This window comes from Manacus vitellinus, unplaced genomic scaffold (assembly GCF_001715985.3).
Source record: "Manacus vitellinus isolate BGI_N305 unplaced genomic scaffold, ASM171598v3 scaffold_18_pilon, whole genome shotgun sequence".
NCBI classification, from domain to species: Eukaryota; Metazoa; Chordata; class Aves; order Passeriformes; family Pipridae; genus Manacus; species Manacus vitellinus.
In genome coordinates, this window is record NW_021939324.1 from 10865042 (window position 1) to 10874886 (window position 9845).

Below are 9845 nucleotides of genomic sequence, written 5' to 3' on the forward strand. Positions count from 1 at the left end.
TATTTTTTTAAAACTTATTTCTGTGGTCCCTTCTATGTATATTTTGCAAGATGATGTTTCAGAATGGTTGCCACATAAAATACTCCTTCACTAATATTGAAGATTGTAGCATTACGGTTTCTTGAACACAATGTTTCAACGTATCAGTTTTGAGAATTTTCTACTCCTTCTAGGTGAGCCATTTGCCCCCTTATTTGATTTGGGGCTGGGACCTGGGAAGAGGGTACTTTACTTGTCGTAATGCCACAGTTGGCTTTAATTTTAAAATGTTCAGCAAATCCTTATAGCCATTTCTAGAGGTATTTCTGGTGAAGAAAGACTGGTCTTTGGTTGTTTGTCAGTGGAAACAATGGAAAAAAAATTCTTTTTTTTTTTTTTGAGGTCAAGGCAACCTGATAAAATGCAGTTTCTAGAATTTGTTGAATTATTAAACTATGCAGAAATAATGTCAATTATTATAAACAAGAGAACTTACAGGTTTCTTCTTGTGGTCTCACTCAACTTTAACTGCCCTCATTCAATTAGTCCCCAAAGATAATTATTATTTATATTACAGCAACACCTAGAGGCTCCTACTGAAAGCAGAGTGCTATTGCACAAAGTACAGAAAGGCAAGACCCAAGCTGTTTTGTGCAGTTCAAACTGGTTAGCAAAAGAAGGAAGAGCAGAGGAAACAGTAGGAGCCAGGGCAAGAGAATGCAGCCTTGGCTGCATCAGGTAATCGTGCTGGGATGTACCTTTGGCACCTACGGGGCAACCCAAATATTTCACCATCCTGGTCTCAGAGATCACAGCCAAAACCAGATGGATGCCACTACTGCACTGGTACCAGGACCCAAGCTGCAGAGAGCAGAATGCTTGGGCAGGTCCCACAGTCACCAGTGGAAGAGAAGCACTTTTTAGGGGAAAGACACCCAAGACCTAAACTTATCACATCTCAGGAGGATTTTTGAGTCCAGAACAGTGCTGACAGGAGTGGAAGCACGGAAGGACAGTGTTTTAGCAGTAGTTTTGCTTACCAAAATGTTTTGTAACAGCTCTGCTCCTGCTACTTAATCCTGCGGTATCTGTTTTGGAACTGACTGATGCAAAATCTCTGGGCTCACTTTCTCTGATGTCTCTTGAGGTTAAACAGGGATACAAAATGTTCCAAGGTTTGGAAATCATCCAGCAGTGTTCATTCGTTTTTGGCTCCAGCCTTTTATTAGTGGAGAGAACTTCATCTTTGAGTCTAAATCACTGGTTGGAGAAGACAAAAGCAGATGAAAGGCAAGGGGTACAACATCCAACCTGCAAGTGGGATGTGTAATGAGAACAATTTGGAAATACAGCAAAGAGCAAACTGATCCTGGTGGTAGTGTCAATAGCCTCCCCTGTGAGCACTAATTGTATTATTACGGAAACAGACTAACACAAAACTAAAGCACAAAAACATACATTTAAGATCTGGCCAGATGCCAGTGTGCCCAAGGTACATGCTTCATATCAGCTGAATTATGATATGGTGTTATTTGTTTTGTTGGTCTGCTCAGGAGCACTAATCATCAACCTGCATCCTGCTGCGGACTGTGCCATGAAAAACTAGAAGACGAACACACCACCTGCCCTCAAAGAGGTCACATGGTACATGTGAGGTCAGAGGGGTACTGACAGCCTAAGGTGGTGTAGCCCAACAAGATGGGTATTTGTCTCCAGGTATCCATGGGCCGTCTATCGTTAAGCCACAGAACTTTGAAAAAGGGTTTTCAGGGAGAACAGCATGACTTTAATCATGTTTCCAGTGAGACTGTCATTAAGGAGGCATATGGATTTTTTAGTTATTTCTCCTTCTGCCTGCAATCCTCTTACTCCATACCTACCAGGTGAAATGTTCCAAAACAAATATATTGCAATATATTACAGAGAAACAGGTCAACCAGACAAGCAAGCTTTTGAGCAAACAAGAACATTACAAACAATACATCAGGCCCTTGCTTGATGCTTCAAGTCTAAATAAATAGCACCTTCCATTTCCTGGGTTGTAAAGAGCAAGTATTTGGCAATGGTACTTAAGCAATTCTCAAAAGAGGGAGGAAGGGAAGAACACCCATTTTATTTTTGGTGGATCAGATGATAGTGGAGAACATGTTTGTGCATGTGAGGGGAATGGGAGGGCATAGGGCCAGAGCTGCACAGAGGGGATTTTTATGCAATGGGAATAAATCTGTGAAAACGTGTAAGTGGAGCTGCAGAAGGAAACCTGCAGCCGCCTGAGCCAGGCAGTTGAATGGCAGAGAGGATGGAGGCTATTTGAATGCTGATGTGGCCCTCACTTTCTTCCATTTCCATTAATGACATGCTCATCAAGGGCAAACAATGGGACCGGCTGCCTGCGCCTGTCACACTGTGTGGGTGCTGGGAATGCCAGGCTGTCATCCCGGGGCTGCATTTAGAGACCTGCACGCTAATAAGAAGTGCTCTGTGCCGTCAATGCAGACAGGTGCTTCCGAGGCTGGGACATGCTCCATTCCCTTCCCCTGAAACCCTCCTCTCCCAGCCCCCTGACAGACACCATGAAATGCACAAATTAACAGCCCCATCATGTTGGGCTGCTGCTGCCTGCGGTGAAAGCAGAAAATCAAGTTGTCACCCAGGGTGCAGTGATAAAGCCACAGCCTCATTTCTCTGTTGGTGCCCTATAATAGCAAATGCCAGACAGCTGGATAGATTGGGAGGTTTTAGATTACGGTCCTGATGCACTTTGGCCACTGAATTAGCAGTTGCTGTTTTCGTGCAGATTATTTGTGTGCAAAACAAACATCTGGAGAAAGCAAAGGCTCCAGGGTCAGATATTCAATGCCTCCTTCCTCTGATGAAGCAGAAATAATAGAAATTCTACAATGCCTTTGCAAAAATCCCCTTCCCCCAATCAGTGAAAAAGCAAAAATCCTGCTGGATTTGCCTTTAGAGACCTCCCCAGCATATGCACAAGACTATGTTTGCAAGCATTTGCCCACAGACAAACTGAACAAGAATCTCAAGTCAAGACAAGATCATAATTTTACAACAAAAGCAGTTAGAGAAAAGTCACAGCAAGGTTCTCTGGGAAGGAAAGCATGAGGATGAACTCTCCAAATTAATTTTATTTCCATAGCGTAGCATTCCTCTTTGGTAGCGGGATCTTCTCACAGCTACCCAAGACCCACTGCAGTAAGAAGGTTTAGCCATTTTCACATATGAGTAGCTCAGCCAGAGTTGAGAACTGATGTCCAGAGCTCAGAATCCAAAGTGGGGCCACAACCACACTGAAACTCCCATTGCCTCTTTGCAAAGGCAGGTACCTGAACTTCTGAATGAAAAACAAGGTCAAAATGGAACTAAAGAGAGTCCCTGGCAAGGAAGATGATGGTGACAGAGACCAGCAGAACAGACCTTTGCCCCACAGCAGGCGCTGCATCAGTGATAAGGAACAGAGGGGTCTGAGCCCTTCAGACTCCAAGGAGTTTAATGACATAATGGCCTGAGAACTTCAACATAAAACAGAAAGAGCAACTAACGAAACTTACAACATAAAACCCCCCTCCTGTCATTTTTATAGTAATAGTAAAACACTTTATTGAATTTATGAGCTACATAATGACTATGAAGAATGTAACTTGAATTAGAACCAACTCAGAAGTATAATATCAACTATAAACCCTTTTCTATTACCCCATCCCTTTATCATCATCCTATCTGGCTCTTTTTGAACTAAGGAATATCGCTTTCTTCAAAATTTAGCCTGAGATACACCTACTAACTTCCCAATAAATCAAGAAAACGCCAAGCATCTGTAACAGATGTGGAGCCAAAAAATCAAAGTATGTCCCAGGAACAAATTTTATAGCTAGAGTTAGGAAATCACTGAAAAAAACAAAAAGCAAACAACACTTCTGTGAAGGCTGGGCCTGGGAAGGCATGGGGGAATATCCTGAACCCTGAAGGTTTTCATTGTGAAGCTGCATAGCAAGGCACAGCACGACATTATTAGATGATTCAGACACCAAAATGCAAGTCTTCAGCACAGACCTTCAAAACAAAAGCACAACCTGTGCAATCCCCGAACAGTTTGGAAGTCCATTTAGGAGCAAAAGCATTAGCAGGACTTTGTAGCACCCTCTCTGGAGCCCTTTCAGTCCCAAGGTTTGACATAAGCCATAAAATCTGTGCAAAGCTGGGAAATGCATTGAGGAGCTGTTTATATCGAGATCCATTATTTTTGCAGAGAAGTTTGTAAATGAATGATTGTGGGGGAGGGAAATGAACATAACACAGCTAAAGCAACATGTTTTACTGTGTTTTCTGATTCCATTTTACTTCTTTAGTCTCTCCAGTCCCCAAGGATTTTTCTGAAGGGCTGATAAAATAAAATGGGTGAAACAAAGCCATAAGCCAGTTAAGTCTGAAAGACATGTCATCTCATCTAAAAAGAAGAAACAGACCATTTCCATGCCTAGGGCTGACAGCAACGCCTGAGCTAGCAATAGCGCTATTCCATTTGATTTATAGAATAATGGGGTGACAAATGATGACAAAAATAAACTTTTACTGCACTGAACTGCTCCTTTATTTATGAAATTTGGCCAAGTAGTGAAATCTTTTATCTGCAAGTTGTAACATGGAGTGGAAACGAGCGATTATGGTGTGGTAATAGTAATCCAGTGATGGAGGCCGAGTCAGTCGGAAATGGATTGAGGTAAAATAACTACCGCACCATGATAAATGTGAACAGCGCTTTGCTGACAGATGATCTAACAGGTGTTCATAACAACTATATAAGAGGATTTATTTATGACTAGCCACAGCCGCAGCACTGTAAATCAACTCCAGCAGCTGCACACCACTGAAACCAAGTCCCTGATGGAGAAACAGTGCAAGAACCCAAAAGAACACAATTCACTCCAGAATCTTAATCATCAAATAACATGTTTTTTTAAGCAATTACACCACAGTGCAGAAATCAGAATGACTTTCAGTTATGTGAAGCTGAGCCACCAACTAACTTTGCCCAAATCTAGGCACTGGTAGAGTCCCACAGATTCATGTGGAACAGAACAGTTACTTTTCAAATCAGTATCAAAGAGATGTCCTTTTTGTTTTCTGATAAAAGTAGCCACTTTGGTGCTGTTCTAGCATGGTGCTGAGACAGTAAGGGCAAGAGGAACAGAAAGGCAATACACTCTGCCTCACTACAGTGTAGTCCCTCCTACATGTGTTTGAATTCAAATGTCTGAGGGCCGCACTCCAAACCATATCAATGAAATTATCTGATTGCCAAAACCAACCCTAAAACCTACCAAAACACTATTGGCTCACAGAAAAGATTATGAGGATTTTAAACCCAAACCATTCCGCTGGTTTGCTTTAGAGGATACATCTGCAAACCTGTGCAGAGAGACAGCTGAGGAAGGAATCAATGGTACCAAGTGGAATGGATAGCTGTTTTTTGAAAAAAAGTCTAAAGAAATAACTAGATTTGTAATTCTTTCTTCTCTTCTACCTCCTTCACAACTGACATTTCAGAGTCATACCATTTACTTTCCAAACAGGATTCAGCAAATGCTGGCACATTGTGCACTGCTGGTGCACATGCAGAGCAACTAGATGTCTAAAAATCCTCACACAAATATAAAAAATTGGGTAAAATCAAAGTGAAAATTGTAGGACATAAGAGATACTGCAGTATCAAATTATTCTGCATGTTAAACATGATCTGTAAAAAGAGGGAAGTGTCCCCTGCAGCGAGGTACCCCATTACATACGAGCAAGCCCCCAGGCACTGTTTAGAAGATCAGGGGCTCTGCAGTGACCCAAGGCAGAGCCAGCTGCCCCTTATGGAGCTGCAGCTGGGGACTGCCAGCATTGCAAAGAGTGGAGGCTGTCACAACAGGGTGCCGTCAGACAGCTGTAGGCTTCTCAGTCTAGAATTCCCCCCAGCAGATATGTTGCAGAAGGAGAAGAGCTGACTCTGCCTCTCCTAAGACTGCTGCCTTCCCTGTACCTCCCTTGCTTGCTCTGTTCCAGACACTGGACTCAGGCTTATGCTGTGAGCCCAAGCTGGTGGGTGTCCCACAGTCTGAGACAACGCTGAAGCTCTGCAGGGTGGCTGGAAGCACCAAAGTGCTCCCTCACCCACCTGCCATTTGCTGTGGCTGAATGGCTGCCAGACATGGCTGGTACAAGAGACGGTTTTCCACCACCTTCCCACCACATGTCCAAAGTTCACCAGCATTTTTACAGAGCAGAAGGGTGTGGAGGACCCAAGTGTGCCAACAGCTCTTACTCTGTCCTGAATGAGAAAGGTGACTTGTCAGGTGGTTTTGCAAGGCTTAGACTAAATCCTTCCCATGAAGGATCAAAACAAGATCTAGGTTGAGTCAGATGTGGATGGTGACTCACCACATATATGTTCCATGAGATAGTGTCAAGAGCAGTTACCTTCCCTCTTCTCTGAAAGCCGCAACTGGCAAAGTGGACAAAGGAGGAGGCAAGTCACCAGGAGTGGGATGAGACCAGGCTGAGACCTGGAGAGGACTGGAAAAGCAGTGGGGGAAGCCAGTAAAACTCACTTTTGTCCTCTCTCTTACACATGTACAGTGAAAAAACAGGAGTTCAGAGTAGTGCTATTTATGAAGATCATAGATTCACAGAGTGGTTTGGGTTGGAAGGGACCTTAAAGACCACGTAGTTCCAATCCTCCCTGCTACAGGATGCCACTCACTAGGTCAGGCTTCTCAGGGCCCCATCCAACCTGGCCCTGAACACTTCCAGGGATGGGGCATCCACATCTCTGGGCAATATGTATCTTGCCTGCCTGGCAAGATAAAGGTACATGCACCAGAATGTACACAAGAATATAAGTGGATCAGAGTTCAGGGCAGTATGGTCACAGCAGAGGCTCAGTTACCAGCAACTGAAGAGTAGTTCACCTTGTACCTTCTGAAGAACAACCAGATACCTGTGGGACTGGTAATGTAGTGGCATTCACAGTCTCCTCCATACAGGTTCGCTGGACTACATAAAGCACGAGTATACCAGCTAAGAGGAAGACAGTAGAATTATCGCTTTTATCAGAGTTCTACACAAACGCTCTTATCAGCAATCAAACCACCTGTGTAAACACAGTAAAGGATGGTTTTTGTACCACAAAACCTTCAATATAACACATAAGTGTTAAACAACTGCACACTTTATGTTAAAGCAAACAAAAACATGTGGAAGGGGAGAAAGATAAACTGACAAAAAAGAGAACTGAGTCCAATCCTCATATGCTTGTTTCAGGAACACACTGAAAGTTGGTGAGGGCTCGGGAAGATTCGACTCACCTGTACATTGCTTACCAGAATCCATGTTAGGGCATTAAATGCTTTAAATTAATTCAAGCACATAAGACATTGTATGCAAAACTAGACAGATCAGTATTTGAATATTTTTAAAAGAGAATTAACACTACTTATGGTAATGGGCCATTGCAAAGCAAAGTGTACAAAAGGATTTCACCCTATCACCATATATCAGCAATTATGCAAGGCTCAGATCAAGACAATTTAGATGTTTTGGGGTTTTGTATCTTATCCAATATATATCTGTATATTTCTTTGTTAAAGTACATTTCCAGTTTTGTTCCAGTTTTAGTAAATATCATACTATCTCATGACAGTGGATGACCAGAACTTAAGCACATGTTGTTTTTAGAAGAACAGGGTGGAGGGGAAAGTAAATGCCTTCCTCCAATTTACATATATTGCTTTGGAAATGTTACAGAATGTCACTTTGTTCCTGAGTTAGTAGGAAAGATCAACAGGAAAGCTCAATTTATCTTTTCTGTGTCATTCATTATTTCTTACACTGTATCATGCCCCTGTTACAAAAACACTTTCATTATTTCCACTATCCTTTCATATAGTATTCTGTTTATATCTTCCACTATTTTGTTCCTAGCTCTAGACTCTCTTTTATTTCTGTTATTTTTCTTTAGAAATTAATTATGAGAATTAAATCAGGGTATGCAGGGGGAAAATATCCTTTTATACTACATCATCAAATGTCAAAGGAAAATAAGTGGAAAAAATTATGCTATTTTGACTGCCATGCATAAAGCCTATGTTTATATTCTGCCATACATAGTAACATAACAATTCTCCCTTGCACCCCATTTAAAATGGCTTATTTTGGAATAACTGAATTTGAAAATTCAGTTATTAAAAAAAAAAAAAGGAACCCCTTACTCTTCACAAGGGGGAATACACATTTGTCTGTAGAAACAACCAGAAAGCAAAGTTAAACTATCAAATTCTCACTATGCAAAAACTTTCTAATCTGTTTGTCCTTACTCTTGTTGCATAATTCTTCAATTCATAATTGCCAGCATCAGTTTTATAGCTTGTACTTGACCAGAAAGACTGTAGTCTTTCTGAGGCTTACTTATCTTTGGCATGAGAGAATTAATAAAATTATACCCCAATTTCCTCTTTATGGTAACACATGTGAATTGGTAGTTGTTATTGTTTTTCCTATGTTTCTGCAGGTTTAGTTGCATTTGAATGCTGCCTGAGTAAATAACCCTTACCTCCCACTCCTTAAACTAGACCTTCATACAATTCCCTAACCATCTTAGCAAAACCCACCCTACCAGTCCTGCAATACTATGCTTTAGCCTTGCTCCTGTGTCCCGAATTATGCATGCAGGTATGTTCCAAGGCTGCCCAGGTTTAGATACTTGCTGAAGCCACGTGGTTCTCAGTGTGCAGCTCCTGACTGAATAGCCTGCCCGCAGAGGTAGGAGCTGCTGCTACCCGGTACAAGCAAATCACTCTGAAGTGAATTTTAGATTGCATTTTAGACTAGTCATCGACCTCCATATGCCTCTATAAATGATGAAAATTAAGGAAGAAAGTGAACAAAAATGATACATAGCAAATCCAAGAAACTATTGTCAACTACTGCTACTGGCTCAATTATGACTGAGTGCAACTTCCACTGTTCATGTAAGACATGTACACATTCTTTTGTTTCGGTTCCTGAAGAGCTGAACCTTATGCACACAGAGATACTTTATTTAAAGACAGATATTTAAATAGCAAAGTTTCTCTCCAAACTGCTGTTTGGGGAATAGCATCATAAATTTTCAAAGCTCACCATCATGCTGGCCTGACAGAGAGTTACAGGAGCTGTGCTGCCCACCAGGGGCTATGATGCTGAGAGAGTACTCCAGCTTGTCAAGAGCATGGACTAGTACTTTTTCATGAGGGTACAATGATGCCACAGGACAAAAAATGGACAGGATCAGGGGAGACTATTAAGCCCAGGCAAGGCAGGTGAAAAACATCAGTGCCCTAGTCATCTTCTCATCTCTCCTACCAGTTAGAGAAATGAGAACAGCCAGAAGCAGATGCATAGTGCTGATCAACATCTGGCTTCAAGGCTGGTGCCGTCGAGAAGGTTTTGCCTTTTATGACAATGTGTTGTGCTTTAGTGATTGTAGCCTGTCTGGGAGGAATGGGTTCCACCTGTCTAAACAGGGCAATAGGATCTTCGGCAGCAGGCTGACCAGTTTGGATAGACAAGCTTTAAACAAAAGGACTCAGGGGATGGGGTCCAAAGTGCCATTGCTTCCTCCTGGGGAATAGGTCATACCAACCAGTGCAGTAAAAGATGTTCCTTGACTGCTCCTCATTGGTTAGTCCTCAAAGGACTAACCTCATTGAGGGTGTTTATGGTTGTGGTGAATCCTCTCACATCCCTTCTAGGAAACCCAGTTTCTTGATTAAACCAGATGTGAGGGGGTAGGGGAGTGATATCAGGCTTATCTCTGGCAAGCTGTGGGA